Raw genomic sequence first — 23,043 nt, 5'->3', positions numbered from 1 at the left:
AAGCTGCGGTACTTCAGAAGAAAGGAGCCGGGGAAAACAGCCGAATCTGAGACAGGACTCAGGAGAGAGGTTCTTCCCAGGGCCTGGACTCGGACAGTGAAAAAGTGGGGAGTGGTTGAAAGCTGAGGACGGAGGACGGGTGTGCGATTGCTGATCAGGAGAACAGAGTTCTCATGCTGCAGACTGGGTAGCTGGGTGGTGCCATTTTCACTGCTCCTGCACATGCGCATATGCAACTATGAACACGGCAACACTCCGCCCCAGTAGACTGGCAGCGGCATCTAGTGGCGAACGGAGCCATTCACTGATCCCCGCCCAGCTGGGCAAACCTCGTTCTTCAAGAACACAAGTCTCACCCCTTGCTTAGTTTGTGGACTATAGAGCGCTTCATAGTCTGGCTTCTATGGGAAAACAAAGTAATTCCAGTATATTTCAATCTGTTAGCAGATCCATCTTCTCATTTTTTTTTTCGTTTTCACTTCTTTTTCTTGAATACAGAAAGAGAAAAAAATCATTCTTATTTTCAGTTTTTATTAAATGTTTTTCTTTAAATTTGTTATTATATTTTTCACTTTTGTGTAAATGTTTTCAGATTCTATCTTACTTCCATCATTTTATTTTAGTCTACTTCAGTGTATTCACCTTTTCAAATTTTCAAACAATTTCCTTTTTCTTGTTTTTTTTCTCATTTTTGCTTCCTTTGTTTTTCTTGAATGCAAAAAGAGAAAAACTTCATTTTTACTTTCAATTTATAATAAAAATATTTTTCTTTAATTTTTTACTATGTTTTTTCCTTTTATGTAAATTTTTTCAAATTCTATTTTACTTCCATCATTTTATTTTTAGTCTACTACAGTCTATTCACTTTTTCAAGTTTTCAAAAAATTTCCTTTTTTTTCTCTTTTTCTCTTTTTCATTTCTTTTCTTTTTCTTGAATACAGAAAAAGAAAAAACTCATATTTATTTTTAATTTTTATTAAAAATATTTTTCTTTAATTTTTTTCTACTATATTCTTTACTTTTCTGTATACTTTTTCAAACTCTATTTTACTTCCATCATCTCAATGTAGTCTACTTCAGTGTATTCATTTTTTCAAATTCTCAAATGATTTCCTTTTTTTTCTCCCACACCCTTTTGTTTCTCTAATCTGTCAAACCACTTTCAACACCCAGACCAAAACACACCTAGGATCTAGCATCATGTATTCAATTTTTTGGAGTGTGTGTGTTTTTAATTTCTTAATTTTAATATTTTTTAAATTTTAATTTATTTTAATTTTAATTTTTCTACCTCATTAATTCCTTTTCTCCCTTCAAGATGACAAAATGAAGGAATTCACCCCAAAATAAATAGCACGAAGAAACAAGAGCCAGGGATTTAACTAACACAGATACAAGCAAGATGTCTGAACCAGAATTTAGAATCACGATACTAAGAATACTTGCAGGAGTCGAAAATAGATCAGAATCCCTTTATGCAGAGATAAAAGAAGTAAAAACTAGTCAGAATGAAATTAAAATGTTATAACTGAGCTGCAATCACACATGGATGTCGCGGCAGCAAAGATGGATGAGACAGAACAGAGAATTATGATATAGAGGACAAACATATAGACAATAATGAAGCAGAAAAATAGACATGAAGGCAAAAGAGCACTGTATAAGAATTGGAGAAATCAGTGACTCATGAAAAGAGACAACATTAGAATCATAGGGGTCCCAGAAGAGGAAGAGAGAGAAATAGACGTAGAAGGGTTATGTGAGCAAATCATAGAGGAAAACTTCCCTAACTTGGGAAAAGACACAGACATCAAAATCCAGGGAGCACAGAGGACTCCCATTCAATTCAACAAAAACCAACCTTCAACAAGGCATATCATAGTCAAATTCACAAAATACTCAGGCAAGGAGAGAATCATGAAAGCAGCAAGGGAACAAAAGTCCCTAACCTACAAGGGAAGACAGATCAGGTTTATACAAGACCTATCCACAGAAACTTGGCAGGCCAGAAAGGAGTGGCAGGATATATTCAGTGTGCTGAATCAGAAAAATATGCAGCCAAGTGTTCTTTACCCAGCAAGGCTGTCATTCAAAATAGAAGGAGAGATAAAAGGTTCCCCAGACAAACAAAAATTAAAGGAATTTGTGACCACTAAACCGGCCCTGCAAGAAATTTTAAGGGGGACTCTCTAAGAGGAGAAAAGATAAAATATATATATATATATATATATATATATATATATATATATATGAACAAAGGTTAGAAAGGATGAGAGAACATCACCAGAAATTCCAACTCTACAAGCACCATAATAGCAATAAATTCATATCTTTCAGTACTCACTCCAAACATCAATAGACTCAATGCTCCAATCAAAAGACATAGAGTACCAGAATGGATAAGAAAACAAGATCCATCTATATGCTGTTTACAAGAGACCCACTTTAGACCTAAAGACACCTTCAGATTAAAAATAAGGGGGTGGAGAACCATCTATCATACTAATGGTCAACAAAAGAAAGCCGGAGTAGCCATACTTATATCAGACAATCTAGAATTTAAAATAAAGACTGTATCAAGAGATGCAGAAGGGCATTATATCATAATCAAGGGGTCTATTCACCAAGAAGACCTAACAATTGTAAACATTTATGTACCAAATGTGTCAGTACCCAAATTATGAATCAATAAATCACAAACATAAAGAAACTCATTGATAGTAATACCATAGTAGTAGGAGACTTGAACACCCCACTCACAACAATGGGCAGATCATCTAAACAGAAAATCAACAAGGAAACAATGGCTTTGAATGACACACTGGACCAGACGGACTTCACAGATATATTCAGAACATTTCATCCTAAAGCTCCAGAATATACATTCTTCTCCAGTGCACATGGAACGTTCTCCAGAATAGACCATATACTGGGACACAAATCAGGCCTAAGTAAGTACAAAAAGATTGAGATAATACAATGCATATTTTCAGACTACAGCATATGATACTTGAAATCAACCACAAGAAAAAATTTGGAAAGGTAATAAACACTTGGAGACTGAAGACCATCCTACTGAAGAATGAATGGGCTAACCAAGCAGTTAAAGAGGATATTAAAAAGTTCATGGAAGCCAATGAAAATAATGACACCACAACCCAAAACCTCTGGGATGCAGCAAAGGTGGTCATAAGAGAAAAGTATATAGCAATTCAGGCTGTCCTAAAGAAGGAAGAAAGATCTCAGATACACAACCTAACCTTACACCTTAAGGAGCTGGAAAAAGAACAGCAAATAAAACCCAAAACCAGCAGAGGAAAGGGAATAATAAAGATTAGGACAGAAATTAATGCTATTGAAACCAAAAAAACAAAAAAATACAAAAAACAAAAAACAAAAAAATGAAACCAGAAGCTGGTTCTTTGAAAGAATTAACAAAATAGATATACCACTAGCCAGTTTGATCAAAAAGAAAAAGGAAAGGACCCAAATAAGTAAAATCAAGAATGAAAGAGGAGAGATCACAACCAACACAGAAGAAATAAAAACAATAATAAGAGAATATTATAAGCAATTATATGCCAATAAAAAGGGCAATCTGGAAGAAATGGACAAATTCCTAGAAACATATACACTACCAACACTGAAACAGGGAGACATAAAAAAATTGAACAGATCCATAACAGTAAGGAAATCGAATTCGTAATCAAAAATCTGTCAAAATTCAAGAGTCCAGGGCCAGATGGCTTCGCAGGGGAATTCTACCTAACATTTAAGGAAGAGTTAATGCCTATTCTCTTGAAGGTGTTCCAAAAAATAGAAATGGAAGGAAAATTTCCAAACTCTTTCTATGAAGCCAGCATTACCTTGATTCCAAAACCAGATAGAGACCCCACTAAAAAGAACTGTAGACCAATTTCCCTGATGAACATGGATGCAAAAATCCTCAGCAAGATATTAGCCAACCAGATCCAACAATACATTAAATGAATCATTCACCATGACCAAGTGGGATTTATACCTGGGATTTATACCTGGTTCAATATCCGCAAAACAATCAATGTTATTAATCACATCAATAAAAGAAAGTACAAGAACCATGATCCTCTCAATAGATGCAGTGAAACCATTTGACAAAATACAGCATTGTTTCTTGATAAAAACCCTCAAGAAAGTGGGGATAGAAGGATCATACCTCAAGATCATAAAAGCTATATATGAAAGACCCAATGTTGACACATCCTCAATGGGGAAAAACTGAGAGCTTTCCCCCTAAGGTCAGGAACAAGACAGGCATGTCCACTCTCCCCACTGTTATTCAACATAGTATTGGAAGTCTTAGCCTCTGCCATCAGACAACACAAAGAAATAAAAGGCATCCAAATCGGCCAGGAGGAGGTCAAACTTTCAGTCTTTGCAGGTGACATGATACTTTACATGGAAAAACCAAAATATTCCCCCCAAAAACTGCTAGAACTGATTCATGAATTCAGGAGAGTTGTAGGATATAAAATAAATGCACAGAAATTGGTTGCATTCCTATACACCAACAATGAAGTGACAGAAAGAGAAATCAAGGAATCGATCCCATTTCCAGTTGCACAAAAACCATAAGATACCTGGGAGTAAATCTAACCAAAGAGGTGAAAAATCCATATGCTGAAAACTATAGAAAGCTTATGAAACAAATTGTAGAAGACACAAAAAAATGGAAAAAGATTTAATGCTCCTGGATAGGAAGAACAAATATTCTTAAAATGTCAATACTACCCAAGGCAATCAACATATTAAATGCAATCCCTATCAAAGTAACACCAGCATTCTTCACAGAGCTAGAATAAATAATCCTAAAATTGGTATGGAACCTTAAAAGACCCCGAATATCCAAAGCAATCTTGAAAAAGAAAACCAGAGCAGGAGGCATCACAATCCCAGACTTCAAGCTATACTACAACCCTGTAATCATCAAGACAGGATGGTACTGGCACAAGAACAGACACTCAGATCAATGGAACAGAATAGGGAACCCAGAAATGGACCCACAAACGTATGACCAACTAATCTTTGACAAAGCAGGAAAGACTATCCAATGGAATAAAGACAGTCTCTTCAGCAAGTGGTGCTGGGAAAACTGGACAGTGACATGCAGAAGAAAGAACCTGGATCCTTTTTTTACACCAGACACAAAAATAAACTCAAAATGAATGAAAGACTTCCGGAGTCCAGCTCCAGCAGGTCCAGGGGTTTCCGAAGGATGAACAGCGTCGGCGAAAAAGTGAAAATAAAACAAAACTAAAACAAAAATAAAAATAAAATACTAAAATAAAAAGGTAAAATAAAAAACTAAAATAAAAATGGACTCAGACAACAGCAGTGTGTTGAACTGGCCAATTTATTGCAGTAAACGTGGCATTATACATGCTAGTGATTTTTTTTTTTGTAACATACATCATCTATGTTTTTTTAACATTACCCAATTTTAAAATTGTTCCTTTGTATAATCACCCAATAAGGAATAACATGATTGTTTTGTCATAACGTTCCCTCCTGCCCTTTGCTTATTGATTAATTTATTTTATTGTTTTTATTATGTATCTATGTTTATAATTTATACAGTATTTGCTTTGCTGTTTTCACGAAAGGTCATTTATCTCTCAACACCTCAAGTGGAACACTTACAGGGACATGACCTCTTAGTTGTTTCCCTGAACCATTTGTGGTTTTGAAGAACAAAAGTGTTCGCCTGGATCCGAGGTGCCTGGAAGGGGGCCAAGAGGGCCTTAGAAACCCACGCCTTATACATTCTCAGAGAGACAATGCACCTAGGAACCAATGAACCATTCTGTAGCTTAACCAACTAGGTTCTTCATCATCTGGAATGCCTCCGGGGGCCAAGTGGGCCCGGGGGTCAGAGTGATCTGTGTCCATAGATACACTCCTTAGTTACCGGAGTGGGGCTTTCGGATCCATATGTCTCTCCTTCGTTGGCCGCTTTTGCTGGCAAATGCATGAGGCTATCCTTCCTGCAAGTAGAGGAGTCTCCATAGGGAATGGCAAGGACTAAACGTAAGGCCGCACAATTTCTTGTGGAACCTTATTTTCTTCCCTAATTGTTCTTTTCCCAGGGGGCCTGCCAAGGGCAATTCCCCAACAGACAATACCCCACGTACTTTTAAGGCCAAATTACCTAAAAGTGGGAGTACAAGAAGCTTCACTGTCGGTGGACCACCCTGCAGTCACCAATCCGTCCACAGCCCGGGCCCTGCCACTCAGGCTAGGATAGCTCGACTTCCTGCAAAAGACCTAAATGTAAGACAGGAAGCCATCAAAATCCTTGAGGAGAAAGAAGGCGAAAACCTCTATATTCTTGGCCACAGCAACTTCTTACTCAACACATCTCCGGAGGCAAGGGAAACAAAAGCAAAAATGAACTACTGGGACCTCATCAAAATAAAAACCTTCTCCACAGAGAAGGAAACAATCAGAAAAACTAAAAGGCAACTGACAGAATGGGAGAAGATATTTGCAAATGACATATCAGATAAAGGGTTAGTATCCAAAATCTATAAAGAACTTATCAAACTAAACACCTAAAACACAAATAATCCACTGAAGAAATGGGCAAAAGACATGAATAGACACTTCTCCTAGGAAGACATCCAGATGGCCAACCGACACAGGAAAAAACACTCAACATCACTCATCATCAGGGAAATACAAATCAAAACCACAATGAGATACCACCTTACACTTGTCAGAATGGCTAACATGAACAACTCAGGCAACAACAGATGTTGGCGAGGATGTGGAGAAAGGATCTCTTTTGCACTGATGGTGGGAATGCAAGCTGGTGTAGCCACTCTGGAAAACAGTATGGAAGTTCCTCAAAAAATTAAAAATAGAACTACCTTAAGACCCAGGAATAGATACCTAAATGTTGTTAACTGATTTGCCCAGTTAACAAATCGCTGCAAGGAGGCATGCAGGAAGACATTCTCTCCAATTCTGCACATTACCCAGGACTGCTCTGACACCTTGAAGAATGGTTGTTTGGGGGAATGTCAGGAGATAAAACTATTTTAGTGATCCATGGTGTCCTCCTGTTCACTGACTGGACGTTTCCTTTAGAATGGTCTCTTCAACAAAGGAAGCACAAGAAGGATATCCTATGACTGTCACAGCTGGAAAACTATTTGGGAAGTATAACTAGGTTTCCAATTTGACATTAGAAAGAAGAATGGGCAATACTGCAGTAGGTAGTGGAGGTGGTCCTGGTGCAGGTGAAGCCATGAAGAGTTAGGGTGATTTCATTGGTGACCACACCTGGAAGCATCCGCTGTCATTTAGCTCTGTTTCCATATGTTAATATCTTCACAAACATGTTTATGTGTGTATATGTCAATATCTTCGCAGATACAAGCTTATGTGTACATATACCAATACCTTCATAAATATAAGCCTCATGTGTACACCCCCCTACATACAGTTCATGCCTTCCCTTTGAGACTAACATAACTTCAAACCCACTCCATAACAGTTAATTGTTTACAGAAAGCATATTAGGGAAATAATTGTTGTATAGATAGGTCAAGAGATGAGGTTGGTGTTTCATATAAGAGTAATTTGGAATGCAATATGAGCAAAATTGAGATATGATTGAGTAAATAAACTAGAACATAAATCACTGAGCTTATTCAGGGATAATATTTCAATTTCCAACCTATCCCAACACTGAGTTTATATGAATCCAACCATTAAAAAGGTCACTTAATGTTGACCAGAATGAATTTCAGCCTCCCAAAGCTACCCATTACATAAAAATAGTTTTATACTAAAGAGAAGAGATACTTTTATAGAGTAAAATCACCATAAAATGAATGAAGGTATTTCAAGGATGTTAGATATTTGTGAAGCAGTTATTTATAAAAATATTCCATTAGGAATAAAGATCAAATTTTTTCTATAGAAAATAATGATGAGATTTAATATTGGGGGTGTCAGCTATGAAGACCACAGGGTTATTGTGAGAAATAACATTTAACCTTTCTCTTGTGGCTGATGGAGGCCAATGCAGTATTTTATTATCAACATTGGCAGGTGATTTATTACCACTGTTTCTACTCCAGTAAAGCCACATTAGGCTGTGCTCAATGTATCATTTGTTATCTTCAACCCCCCTGCACACTCTGCATGCATAATCTCTTTGTTCTAACAAATTTTAAACATAGAAGAGTAAATATTTAAGTAATTATTCCAGATTCATCAGAAACTATGGAAGTAAGATCAACTAGCTAAATAGATTATGCCAGACAATGTCTGACGTAATCATAAAGTTCTGGCTTCAGGAAGAGTGATGGTTATACATCTGAAACATCAGCTATGCATAATGGGGCATTAGTGTAGATACAGCAGTGACAGAGAATAAATCACAGGCACACTTTTACATGGGAATAAAATTTTGTGGAATAAATTCAGGTCAGGTAGCTTTCAACAGTTTCTGTTTTCAGACCTTACTACTTAAAAAATCAAATTGAAATAGCGTGGCAGATGCACTGAAAATGGTTTCCCTATCTTTCAACTAGTTTGACTATTGGGCATTATTGTGGAAGGAAATTTAGGAATATCAAAATAGTTCTATTTTCTAATATTCTTAATGAGTATTAGAATCTTTGCAAATATAATTTTTGTTTTAGTAAAATATGGTTAATAATCACCACTCTTAAATCAAGAATGAACTTGTTTCCATAACGTTTCCTTTCAGTCAATGATCATAAATATTAACTGAATTTACAAAGTATTGGAGGAAGATTTTTCTCTGTGTGGAGATTTATTCTGTGAGAAGGGTTCTGATTACCTTAATTCCTAACCTCTCTCTCTTTATTCATTCTACCCATGGGAGTTGGAGTAATTTATATGATTGGTATATTTGGAAATAATCAACCAGGCATCTTTCATAGTCTCTGTCTTTATCTTGGCAGTAAGCAAGTCTACAGATATAATCCATTCTCTGCTATTTCTTCAGGGGTAGGTCTACTCTATGCCATTGTGACTGGGTTGGTAACTATTAGTTATGGTATATGATATTAAGAATCTGATTATTGGTTGTTTTTTATCTGAGAATTTGTATTTTCTTCCAAGTTTTTATTAAATTCCAGTTAGTTAACATAGAGTGTAATATTAGTTTCAGGCATAGGATTTAGAGATTTGACACTTACATATAATACCCATTGCTCATCACAAGTGTCCTCCTTAATACCTGTCACCTATTTAAACCATCTCTCCACCCACCTCCACTCTGGTAATCATCAATTTGTTCTCTATAGTCAGAGTTTGTTTCTTGGTCTTCATCTATTCTCATCCCCACCATGGTCGTTTGTTTTGTTTCTTAAATTCCACACATGAGTGGAATCATATGGTATTTGTCTTTGTCTGACTGACTTATTTTATTTAGCGTAATACCCTCTAGCTCCATCCATGTCATTTCAAATGGCAACATTTCATTCTTTTAATGTCTGAGTAATATTCCATTGTGTATGGAATCCCTTCAAATCAGTATTTTTGTATCCCTGGGTAAATACCTAGTAGTGAAATTGCTGTGTAATAGGGTAGTTCTATGTCTAACTTTTTGAGGAACCTCCATACTATTTTCCAGAGTGGTTGCACCAATTTCCACTGCCACCAAAAATGTAAAAGTGTTCCCCTTTCTCTGCATCATGCCTATACCTGTTGTATCTGGTGTGGTTAAGTTTAGCCATTCTGACTGGTGTGAGGTGGTATCTCATTGTGATTTGGATTTGTATTTCCCTGTTGATGAGTGATGTTGAGCATCTTTTCATATCTCTGTTGGCCATCTGTATGTCTTCTTTGGGAAAAAATGTCTATTCTTCTGCCCATTTTTTAGTTGTATTATGTGTATTTTGGGTGTTGAGCTTTATAAGTTCTTTATAGATTTTGGATACTAATCCTTTATCAGATACGTCATTTGCAAATATATTATCCCATTCTATACATTGCCTTTTAGTTTTGTTGATTGTTTCCTTCACTATGCAGAAGCTTTTTATTTTGATGAAGTCCCAATAGTTTATGTTTGCTTTTGTTTTCCTTGCCTAAGAAGACAGGTTCAATACAAGTTTGCTATAGCCAATATCAAAGAGATTGCTGCCTGCATTCTCCTCTAGGATTTTAATGGTTTCCTGTTTCACATTTAAGCTTTTCATTCATTTTGAATGTATTTTTGTGGGTGGTGTATGAAAGTGGTCCAGTTTCATTCTTAGGCATATTACTGTCCACTTTTTCCAACACCATTTGTTGAAAAGATTCTTTTTTTTCCCATTGGATATTCTTTTCTGCTTTGTAAGATTAGTTGACCCAATAGTTGTGGGTTCATTTATGGGTTTTCTTTTTTTATTTTCTTTTTCTTTTTTTTAAAGAGGAACATTGGGAGTTTGTTTTAAATGTTTTTATTTATTTTTAAGAAAGAAAGACAGGGCGTGAGCAGGGGAGGGGCAGAGAGAGGGAGACACATAATCCAAAGTAGGCTCCAGGCTCTGAGTTGTCAGTGCAGAGCCCAACGTGGGGCTCAATCCCACAAACTGTGAGATATGACCTGAGGTGAAGTCAGAAGCTTAACCAACTGAGCCACCCAGTCACCCCCATTTCTGGGTTTTCTATTCTGTTCCATTGATCTATGTGTCTGCTTATGTGCCAGTACCATACGGTCTTGATCTTGACAGTTTTGTAATATAACTTGAAGTCTGGTATTGTGATGCCTTCAGCTTTGCTTTTCTTTTTCAAGATTGCTTTGGCTGTTAGGCTCTTTTGTAGTTCCATACAAATTTTAGAATTGTTTGTTTTAGCTCTATGAAAAATGCCAGTGTTATTTTGATAGGGATTGAATTACATGTGTAGATTGCTTTGGGTGGTATAGACATTTTAACAATATTTGTTCTTTTACTTCATGAGCATGGAATGTTTTTCCATTTCTTTATGTCATCCTCAATTTCTTTCAACAGTGCTCTATAGTTTCCAGAGTACAGATCTTTTACCTCTTTGGTTAGATTTATACTTAGGTATTTTATGATTTTGATGCAATTATAAATGAGATTGATTGCTTGGTTTATCTTTCAGGTGCTTCACTACTGGTGAGTCCTAAGCAGAGAAATCAGACAACACACACACAAAAAGTCATACAAATTAACAATGAAGAATTCAAATTTTACTATTTTTCAGATGGCATGATGCTGTATATAGAAAACCTAAAGGACGCTACCAAAAATTTGCTAGAACTAATACATGGATTCAGTAAGGTTGCAGGATACAAAATCACTGTTTGTTTTATACATAATTTAGTTTTCCAACCTACTGTTTAGAAACTGTCATGGAATATTTTGTTTTCCATCTACTACTTTTTTTGTTTCTCAGAACTCAGTTGGACAATTTAGAGGGATGCTATTTATTGAAAATGCTTAGTAACTCCAATATGTCTTACAGATAAAAAAAAATAGATATGTTTTTTCCTTTCCTGTTTTGAGCAGCTCCTTTTTCTAGGATTCCATATGATTGTCTATCTTTAGCCTGGCAATCACAAAGCTTGAATTAATTTCATTCATTAAAAGAAAGTAATAAGCATGTATTTCCTAAAATGAATCGTCATGAATAAACATTTGTTAATCCCTGCCATGTATGTGCCAAACATTTTAAGATCTTTTGAGTAAAGAACTAAAAATGTGATTGGAATCAGAAATAAACACAAAGGTAAACAAATGGATAAACCAATAAGGGAGAAAACATGGGGGGGGATATTCATTCAATCAAAATAAGTATGGAGGTGCTATAATAAATGAGACCTGGATGACATGATAAGAGCAAATAGATATGTAACTTAACCCGTTATATGAGAACCAAGTTCTTCCTATGCCACATATTTCAACTTTGAAAATCAATCTTCTTGAACCTAAGTTTTATCAATAATAACATTGTGCAAACAACTTTTAAGTCATAGAAAAGTTGGATTTTTCTTAATAATGTAAAATATTAACACATATTAAGGGATCAATATATGTTGTTTTATTTTTTTCTGTCTCCAAACCTTCCTAAGGTCTGTTTGGGAAGACTGACATATATAGAAAGAGATAATGGGTATAGAAAGACAGATATAGAATAGGAATTAACAGGAAAAAAAGGGACTCTAGGACTCTAGGTACATACTGTTAAATACAATATTCTAACAAGCATAAAGTGGGTTATGTGTAGATGCCAAGATATTTTTGTTGGATCTGGGTTAGCTAGAAAAATTTGCCAAATGATATGTAATATTTTGCCTTAATTTTGTTTTCTCTGTGTGCATTTGTGTGAGTGCATCTGTGTGTATGTGAATGTGAATATAAAAAGGATATATAGACTAGTGAATAGAACATATGTTTCTAAAATGTGAGACAATGGAATAATGTGGATAAAAATTAGATATGTCAATAAGGCTATTGATATGGAAGTTACAAAACTCTGGGATTAACTGAAGAGATAGGTGGCAATAAATTACAATTTGAAGTAAGGCAGATACTTATTATCCTCACATGAAACTTAAAGTTCATATAATCTACTATTTGGTTTATGATTTGTTTATATTGTGGGTAAAACTAATATGACAGGGTTGAGTGAATGAAGAAGGCAAGTTAAGAGTAGAAATACAAATAATTCTATGTATTTTAATTTAGAGAACATAACTAATATGGCCAAGTTAAGTATATTTGCTAAAGAGCAATAATAAATCAGGATATCTTCAGTTTCAACTGTGTAAATTTGCATGACTAGATACAGAGACAGTAGTTACATCATTCAATTTCTCTCACAATAATACACATTGGTAATCTTATTTAAATATTTGCAACTCAAAACATACACACATACAACACATACATGGAAATATATGTATGCAAATTGATTTCAAAAAGCAATTGTCATCAATATATGTCATTTCAAAATATAGTAAGAATGGAAGTAGTAATTGCTGTAAGAAAGGTAAACTTGAATAGCCTAGTTTTGACATTCAACCTGCTTACTCAAGTGAAGCATATGCAAGAGCACAGAAAAATCACATAAATCACAGAAATTCCAGAAATGCAAGAAAGTTTATCAAATGGGACCACAAATTGGTGGATTCATATTGTATTTCCAGGGAATAACTTCCCTGTTCTAATTCAAAGATAAGGCATGCCTTTGGGAAACCTTTGAAATGCCAATTTTCAGAAATCAAGGGCATCAACTCTAGATGCTGATCAACCAAAATTAGAGATATGTTACTTTGCTTAGGTGGGAGCAGTTTAGGGAATAAATAAGCAAGCTTACATTAGGAGGTCACAAGAAAGTCGAAGATGTGTTCCCAAAGAAAGGATTGAACCATAGTAATTTCTCATTGCATTGTTTGTATCCCTATGTATTTGTGTTACAAGTCCTGGGAATATAGACTATAGAAGGTGCTCTGAATAGCCTAGGATTTGCACATGTTTTAGGTACTGTTTTTTTTTTTTTTTTATTCTTGTATATTGTAATTTGTATACTATGTTAGCTAACTGAATTCTCTAAGGTGTACTATATTAACCATTTTTATGTGTAAATATTTTTTTTTCTTTTGAGAGAGGACATAAGAGTGAGAGTGGGGGAGGCACAGAGGAAGAGGGAGACAGGGAATCCTAAGCAGGCTCCATGCCCAGCATAGAGCCAAATGCAGAGCTCGATCTCACGACCATGAGATCAAGACCTGAGCTGAAATCAAGAGTTGGAGAGTTAACTGACTGAGCCACCAGGTGCCCCTAAATATTTCTGTATGCTTTCATTTGTAAGCTTCTCAAATTATGCTATTTTATGTATTGGTTTCTCCGAAGATTATCTCATTCCAAGAGAATACTACTAATAATGGAATTATCTGCTTCTGGCCAGCATGGATTAACAGTGTGGGGACTGACCCTCATGCCTGAAACAACCAGAAAATGAACAAAATAAAACAAGGTCTTGTGAAGACATTGGAAATCAGGCAACAAAGCATATTGATCGCTGAGAGATGGGAAACAAATGAGGGTATCCCTACAATTAGTTCAATTTATTTCCTTAAGAGAGTTTCTATTCTGTTGCATAGGGAAGACAGATCAAGGAAAAGCCTGACCAACGTCATGGGTTGATATGGAGCAGAGAATCTGTAGAGAACAAGGAGGCCAGAGTTTGTAGGACAAAGAATGAGAGGAGAGATCTTTACAGAGGGAGAACTACAGAGGTTGTTCTGGAATAGTCAGGTGCACATGTCTATGGGGAAAAAACCCTTAGCAAAGAAAGAACAACACAAAAAGATTAGAGGTTACAGTGCCTGGCACACATACACAACACTGGTAATAACTCCTATTCTACTATTAAATTGGGAAACCTCAGGATTCATGGAACAACGTGCAGAGAACACAGATCCTCTTGCCTCACTTGGGTGGAAAAAACTAGGCCAAGACTATGCACTATTCTGGATGTGCCCTACTAATCCTAAACATAAGCCACAAAAGGATTAAACTTTTACTAATAACTTAAATATGTCTCAGAAAGAAAGTTCAAGAATATTTATGAGTGCAAAAATATCCAGCTTACAAAAAAATAAAATCCTCATTTCCTTTCATTGAGTCAAATCAAGAAGTTAGCAAAAATAGAAGAAAAAAAAGGAAATCCATACCCCAAAATAGGAGAAAAATTGATTAATAGATACCAAGAACAGACCTATAGGTAAACATCATAGTGTAGATGGGTCTGTGTTGATTTTTAGCACTGTTTCTCTTATCCAGGTAGCATGATGGCAGGAAGGATTTCTCTGAATTCTTCCTGATCTTCCCTGTAGACTCCTGAGGAGTACTTGGAGAAGAGCCTGAAAGGGGACTTGAACTTCTTAGCCTATTTGTAATTGTTAATGATTTTAAACTCTCACCCTAGGTCATAGTCTGATTTTAGCTCTTCACTAAAAATCTCTATTCTTTTTCCTAGCTTAAACAGTAGTCTATAGCTTATAGGCAAACTAATGCTAGCATCTTGTTTCTCTTTGTAGGCCTCTGTCTAGATTTTAGTTTAGTCATGGTGCTATTCAGATGAGAGCATTTAAGTCATCAGGGGAAGACAAGTGTTCCTTTGTACTGATCAGTGAGAGCAATTTCTCCTGTAAGTTTTAATTAGCATACTGGGTTTTAAAGTGGTCTATTTCCTAGCCTGTATTTTGACTCTAATAGACCAAAGACATGATTATTTCTGTGATGTCACCCTCAAACTTTAGAAGTTTTGTGTTAGTCATTCAGGAATCTACAAAATAATTAATCCATTTTAATTTTAACCTCTCTCCCAAATTAGTAATTGTACACTATATGGATTATTAGGATTAATAATTGGTTGACTAATTTTAAATGGTAGAACTGATATTAGTTGAAATTTATTTATTTTTCTTTTCCAGATATGTTTCACTGATATCAATTAGCATGAGATTCCCCTTTACTCTGTTTTGGGGAACTAATTATGAGAAGACAGGATAATAACTACTTTCATATATTTACTTGCATGTAAAGAGGTATTTGCAATACAAATGGAAATTGAATTAGTGTTAATTCAATATACCAAACAAGTTTGTTTATTTTTCGATTGATCCAACTTCTTCAAGAGACTTTCTAATTGAGGAAAAGAGTGGGTGGAGAGGCGGGAATTAAATATAAAGGCCTAGGTTTACTTATAATTCATGGTTTATTTACACATAATGTTGTTTTATAACAAATATTCTATTTTAATTGTAAGTTCATTAGTAGTATTGACTTTAGCACTTATAAATGCATTTAACAATGAACAATCCACTTGACAGTTCAGAGTCTCAATTGCTTACTCTATAAAATGGCCACAATATATATATACACAATGGAGTACTATGTGGCAATGAGAAAAAATGAAATATGGCCCTTTGTAGCAACGTGGATGGAACTGGAGAGTGTAATGCTAAGTGAAATAAGCCATACAGAGAAAGACAGATACCATATGGTTTCACTCTTATGTGGATCCAGAGAAACTTAACAGGAACCCATGGGGGGGGGGAAGGAAAAAAAAAAAAAAAGAGGTTAGAGTGGGAGAGAGCCAAAGCATAAGAGACTGTTAAAAACTGAGAACAAACTGAGGGTTGATGGGGGGTGGGAGGGAGGGGAGGGTGGGTGATGGGTATTGAGGAGGGCACCTTTTGGGATGAGCACTGGGTGTTGTATGGAAACCAATTTGTCAATAAATTTCATAAAAAAAAATAAAAAAAAAATAAAACGTCTTTGCAAACAAAAATAAAAAAATAAAATAAAATAAAATGGCCACAATAATCCCCACTTCAAGAGTCATTGTGAGGCTTGAGATACTGAGTAGAAATACTTTCTAGTTTACAATGTTTTCTGTAAATATAAGGCATGATTATTACATATTTTCATTGTTTTTCCCCTATTGGAGACTGTTCACGATACTCATTTGAATACCTCAATAAATTTATTTTAATCCTCATGTACTAAAATCCATCTATATCCCAACCTACGTCTTTATTAAACAGAAATAGTTTCATTTTCAAATAATACAAGTAAAACTTTTCCACTCAGAATAGCTTTGGTATGATTGGAAATTTTTCTGATACATATGGCATATATTGTCATTTAGATATATAAATGTCATTTGTATATTGTCATTTATACTCAAAATGAGTATATTTGGGTAAGCATCAAGATTTTTAATTAATAAATTAACTGGCAAAGAGGATAAATTTTATATAACTGACAGAATCTGTAGCAAGAATCAGAGAAACTTATTTCTAATCCTAGCTCTACCATTCTCACACTAGATTATGTAGTTAGACATGTAATTTACAGTTCGTTTCTTTACCCTTTTGGTAAATATCAGGGTATCTCAGTGTTGTTGAAAGAATATAATATAATTTATATATACATCTATGTTAAAATGACCTATGAAATGAGACAAGGTTTTCTCTTTGTTTTATTTTGTTTAGTTTTAACCTGAGAGTATCTTTAAGAGTACAATTTCTATCTTTTTTAAAAAAACATTTTAATGACACACCACTGACACATGAAAAGGTGTATATATTTAATGTATAACTTGACAAATTTGGAGATAAGCATACACCTATAACACCATCACCAAAATCTGTATCACAAACATATCCATTACCTCCAAAAGTTTCTTCTGCCCTCTTTATTGTTTTTTTTGAAGGGGGGTGGGGTGGGGTGGATAAGAACACTTTAACATGAAATCAACCTTCTTAGCAATATTTTAAGTATACAATACAGTATTGTTAACAATAGGCACTGTGCTGTGTAATAAATCTCTAGGACTTATTTATTTTGTATAATTGAAACTTTGTACCCTTTCTCTAGTATTTCACTGTTTACTTCTCCCCTTATATCCTAGTTATCACCATTCTACTTTCTGCTTCTATAAGTTTGACCCTTTTAGGTTTCTCATATAAGTTATATCACGTAGCATTTGTAATTCTGTGTCTGGCTTATTTCACTTACCATAATGTTCTCTAGGCTCGTATATGTTGTCACAAATGGTAGGATTTCTTTCTTTTTTTTAAGGCTGAATGATATTCAATTGTATGTCTATACCAAAATTTCTTTATCCATTCATTGGTCAATGGAGATTGAGGTCGCACCCATGTATTGGCTTTTGTGAATAATGCTGTAATAAACATGGGAGTGAAGGTACTAATTTTCATTTCCCTTGGATATATATACAGAAGAGAAAGTGCTGGACCATATGGTAACTTTGTTTTCAATTTTTTGAGGAACCTCCACAGTGTTTTCCAGAGTGATTTCATTAATTTACATTCCCATCAACAGTGTTCAAGGATTACCTCTTGTGTACATCCTTGCCCCAAAAAAATTTTTTTATAATAGTTATCCTAACAGGTGTAGATTTTGAGTACAATTAGTTTATTAGTAGATGATCCCAAGAGACAACAATGGGAAGGGGGTGGTGTTGAAAAGGGATGGGAGGCAGCCAAATAAAGGCATATTTTTGAATAATTTACCACTGTAGGGAATCTGAGATTAATTCTATTGGGGAAATTTGGAAACCATTGAAGTATACAGGCCTCATTGCAATACTGCTTAGAAGGCCAAAGATCTGGGGTGTTTTGTGCTGTTCATCCTTAACTGAGGACTCCTCCCAAAAGGACCTTAATTCTCTCATACTTCTATCCTGCTGTGCACATGGCAAAACAGGCCTGAGGGGAGGCAGATGCAGGTACTGGCATATGGACGGCTGGGCCACTTGCACAGAAATAATAAGAGTGAGGGGATCAAGATGAAACATTGAATGTTTCTACTGTTGACCCATTCACAGCTGAGATCTATGGATGCACACATTATAACCACTTCGATCTGCAAGTGTTTCATAAAAGTAGTAAGCAGTCACAATATTTGAAGAAAGGATTTATATGAGAGTTATGTATCCAGCTACACCCATGCTGAAGCAGTTAATCCTGGGAAAATAATTAATATTCATCATTTTTTCCTATGTCAAAATTCTTGAAGCTCTTTACTCTTGACTGGATTATTTGCTGATTTGTATTGTTCGACATGTGAGGTAACCTAAATCTATATTCCCAAAGAGATGTGAACCCCTGGCTATCATGCTGTTTCTAGGCATGATTGGTGCAACTTCCCAGTCAGTTATGATCATGGAAATAATAAATGGTTTCAGAGTAAATCTCGCAAGTCCCAGATATATTTTTCTGCCCCCAACAAGTAGTAACAACTGCCATCTCATGATAATAGGAATTAATTAGTCACATTATGGAGGTTCCTTTCTTTGTCTACTGGTCTGCTGGAATGAAGAACACAAGGGATCACATGGCAGCCTTAGCTTTTGTTAGTGGAATCTTTATTCTATGTATTAGTAGAATTATTCTTCCACAGAAAAGCGGACTTCCAGTCAAGCAGAAATTAAAACTGTGAAAATAAGAATCAGAAATTCTCCAGGAGAGGACTTCTCCAATTCCCTGGTTCGGAGACACATGTATTCTACCTAAAGCAACACAACACCATATGACTGACATTGGATCAAAAAGTTTTGAAATCCTCCAGGATTTCATCCCCAGACTAAAACCTGAGCTTAGTCTGGTGGCTTCAGGGCAATGTGTTGTGATATGGTAGACTTGGAAATATAAAGTCATGTGCTCATTCACCATAAAGTGGATTCGGCTTAGACCAATAGGCTAGCCAGGTTATGTTATTCTCACAGCATTGAAAAAGACACAAGAAGGTAGAAGCACATGAGGTCTTTTTAGGCCTAAACTTGACTCCATCACACTGTTAACTTTTGCCTCATGCTATTAGCCCAAGTGAAAAGTAGAAGAGTGAAGAAATAAAATCTCTTACAGTTAAGGCAATGTTAAGTATGTGAATTCAACTAGGGGTGAAGACTTTGGGGGTAATTCTTTACCTTACCACAGTTATTAACTATTTTTCAAAATTAATGTCTTTTAAATATTTTTTTAGTCCAAAGAAGAAAAAATAACGTATGGACACTCTTACATTCATTGATTTACATAACTTTTCTCAATATTTTTTCTGAGATACATAAAAATTAAGCCTCTCATATAATCAATAATACTTTATAAATGATTGTAGTTAATTAGAATGTTTGACTCATTTATAATTAGTTAAGGACATGGGAGTAATATAAAATTCAATAAATTGAAGTTGGGTTCAAGATGCACAATTATTTATACAAGCAAAATTTAAAACTCTTATAAGCAGTACAAAATTAGCAAAGTTGGATTAAATTACCCAAATGTTGACAAGTAGTAAAATGAAAAGAAAATTCAAGCGGAGGGCCATGAACTAAGAATTTTGTTTTAGAAAAATGCATTTTGGGGGCGCCTGGGTGGCTCAGTCGGTTGTGTCCAACTTCAGCTCAGGTCATGATTTCATGGTTCATGAGTTTGAACTCCTTGTAGTGCTCTGTGTTGACAGCTCAGAGCCTGGAGCCTGCTTCAGATTCTGTGTGTCCCTCTCACTCTGCCCCTTCCCACTCTCACTCTGTCTCTGTCTCTCTCAAAAATAAATAAACATTAAAAAAAAAGAAGCAAAAAGAAAAAATGCATTTTTAAAAGACAATAAGAATTGAATCAGAGCAAAGAAAAAGGAGTCCAATTTTAGACAGTGAGAAAAAGCTCATGTTCAAATAGAAGCAAGTAGATTAGTTCACTAAACTGAATGTCTTATATCAAGCAAAAATTAAAATATGTTTAGTTAAGTATGGTTCTACCAGACTAAGATGAATAAAAATATAACTAAACATTTTAATATGTATTCATAAAAATGCCTTTTCTTCTTTTTTATAAGTTATTTGAAAATATCTTCATTTTGGAGTTTCTCATATTTTTTTCTAAGTGTTTACCAGAGGTCGGTGTCACAGAAGATTCAGTGAATAATCAAGGATTTACTTGAAATCAACACCAGGCAGCATCTTTGCAACTAGTGGCAAATGAACAAAAGCCCTTACTACAACATATAGAGGTGATGGTTCTCCAATTCCCTAGTTGGGAATATGGAGAATACACAGATAAATAGAAATAGGAATAGAACATTAACTATTAAACTCATTATAACTCTAATAAACTGAAGGAATTTTGTAGTCTAAGATCTTATTGTAAGAGACTTAAAAAACAAAACAAAAGACTATGAGTCATTTTAAATACTGTTAATTTATTGTTGCTCATAGAAAAAGCACAAAATTTCTTTCAATCATGACAAGATACTCAAAAAGAAAATGAAAAGTCATTGAAAATTTCATTCAAACTTATTTATGCCATAATATTATTATTAACATAATATTACACGTTGACAACTGATTTGGAAAACTTAGGCCTAATTTCAAAAATTAATGCAACTAATATATTCCCTATTTTACCTGGGAAATGATTGAGATTATATTTACTTTATAGGTATAGAATAAATGTGACTTTTACTAACATAAATAGGACCTAAATATTTCTATTAATATTTGGTCTTTATTTCAAAAAAGGATTCATGCACTTAATAAATCTACTCTGGCACTGTCTCAAAATGCAGACGTTTTTGACACAGAGGATAATTATGTTCTGATAGCCCCTCTAAAGTGGAGCAGATTATGTGATCTTCAAATGAATAAGATGTAAGTTTTATCATAAATATACAGAATAAAGACCTTAACTAGAGTGCCTGTGAAAAACTACAAAACATCAAGTACATTATAGTCGTTTATCTTTAATGTGAAATCCCGAAAAAAAAGTTAATTATTTTGCTGGGAATCCCCTTACAAGGTACACAGGAGGGCAATTTTAATTATTGAGTTATTGCTGTTATGCTATTTGATGACATATCATTGTGAAATAGACACTTATATTCAGCAGACATCATCCAACATTGTCACACTCAGCTCTGATCAATACATTTATTTTTTATTATTCAGGTGTTAATTTACATTATTTCCCAATTTTCTCTGGGTAACCATTTAAAACAATAGTCAAAACCTAAAAGGATAATTAATTTTTAAACTATTTGAACAGCAACCATAATTTAGAACAAATGAGTTGCTGCAGCAATTCTTGCCTCTAGAGACTAGGCTCCAAAATGACCCCATATGCCATCAAACAAATTGCATAAAGATATGAGCTCAGAATAAGTTGCTGTTAACCTTGAATGTGTGAACAATTTTGCATATCCGTAATTGTCAATATGACACCCTTCAGGATACACTGGTTTCTCTGGGCAGAGAGCCAATGAGCCTTATGTTCAGTTATATGTGAGCCAGCTGGACATCTGACAGGTACATTGTGGTGGTTAACTGCCCTCATCTACACTCTTTAACTCTCCAGTGACATTGTTGTTCTGAGATGCTTCCTAGGGGAACAGGTCATGAAAGAGATGAGTAAGGCATAACATGTGTACCTACTGGTTTTGAGGGCACCACTAGAGCCCAAAGATAATGTTCCAAAAAAAAAATGACAGTTCTGCAGGGCCTTGTATATATTTTCTTTTGGGAAAAGGCCATTTCCTGATTATCCCTTTAAATAGATGTACCTAGGAGTTAGCCTAAGATATACCACTTTGGGACCGTAGAGAATAGGACTGATACGGTCTTCATGCTGGATCAAGGCTACCATGTAGAATGTAAGATCCATTCCTAAAAGTTTCCTTAAATATGTAGGTTTTCTGAAACCAAATAAACTGATATGCTATCCTCATTGCTTCAAGTGCTATCACTAATCCCAGAGAGTGTTTACTTGAATAAAGATGTCTAAATGATTTGATAAGCCCATTTCAAAAGTAACTATTATTGTAAAAAATCATGCCTAGTGAAAGTATAAAGACAATAGACTTACTTAATATTTTTTCAGGAAAAGTGGTCTTGTGTATTTTGTCCAATGGGAACATTAATTTTATACTCTAGATATTATGAAGATAGTGTAAGGAAATGCGCATTCATATATTACTGGTAGAAATACATATTTATATAACATCTATAAAACGGAATTTGGTAATATCTAAAAAAATTGCCTACTGGTTTATCCCTTTAAACAGAAATCTCTTCTTTAGGAATCTTTCCCTAAGATATCCTATGAAAATTGAAATGGCACATTCACAAAGCTATTTATTGTTGTCCTATTTGTCAAAACAAAAACACTATAAATAATCAAAATGTTCATCTACAGGGGACTAGCTGAAGGAGCATCCATGGAATGGAGTACTATGCACTCCTAAAAATAATCTATAGGTTAATCCCTAAAAATATTTTAAATGTGAACGACAATGTGATTAGTGTATTACCTTTTATTAATGAAGGGGTTAAGATGAATATATATAAAGAGGTAAATCTATTCATCTATACATATGTATAAAAGATGCTTATATTTTATAAGTGGAAGTAGAAACAAAAAACTAATGAAAATTACCATCCAAAGAGTAGAGGTAAAGAAGCTTAAGGGGAAAGAAATTGAAGGTACAGCTC

General features: G+C 34.8%; 1 pseudogene; it reads right to left on the bottom strand.

The window, feature by feature from the left end:
* Positions 1–281: 281 nt before the first annotated feature.
* Positions 282–23,043, bottom strand: part of LOC115513008 — a 60,864-nt pseudogene continuing 38,102 nt past the window's right edge.

The sequence above is a fragment of the Lynx canadensis genome, chromosome B1 (assembly GCF_007474595.2).
Source record: "Lynx canadensis isolate LIC74 chromosome B1, mLynCan4.pri.v2, whole genome shotgun sequence".
NCBI classification, from domain to species: domain Eukaryota; kingdom Metazoa; phylum Chordata; class Mammalia; order Carnivora; family Felidae; genus Lynx; species Lynx canadensis.
Note: the sequence above shows the minus strand (reverse complement) of the source record. Positions and strands in the feature narration are given on the sequence as shown.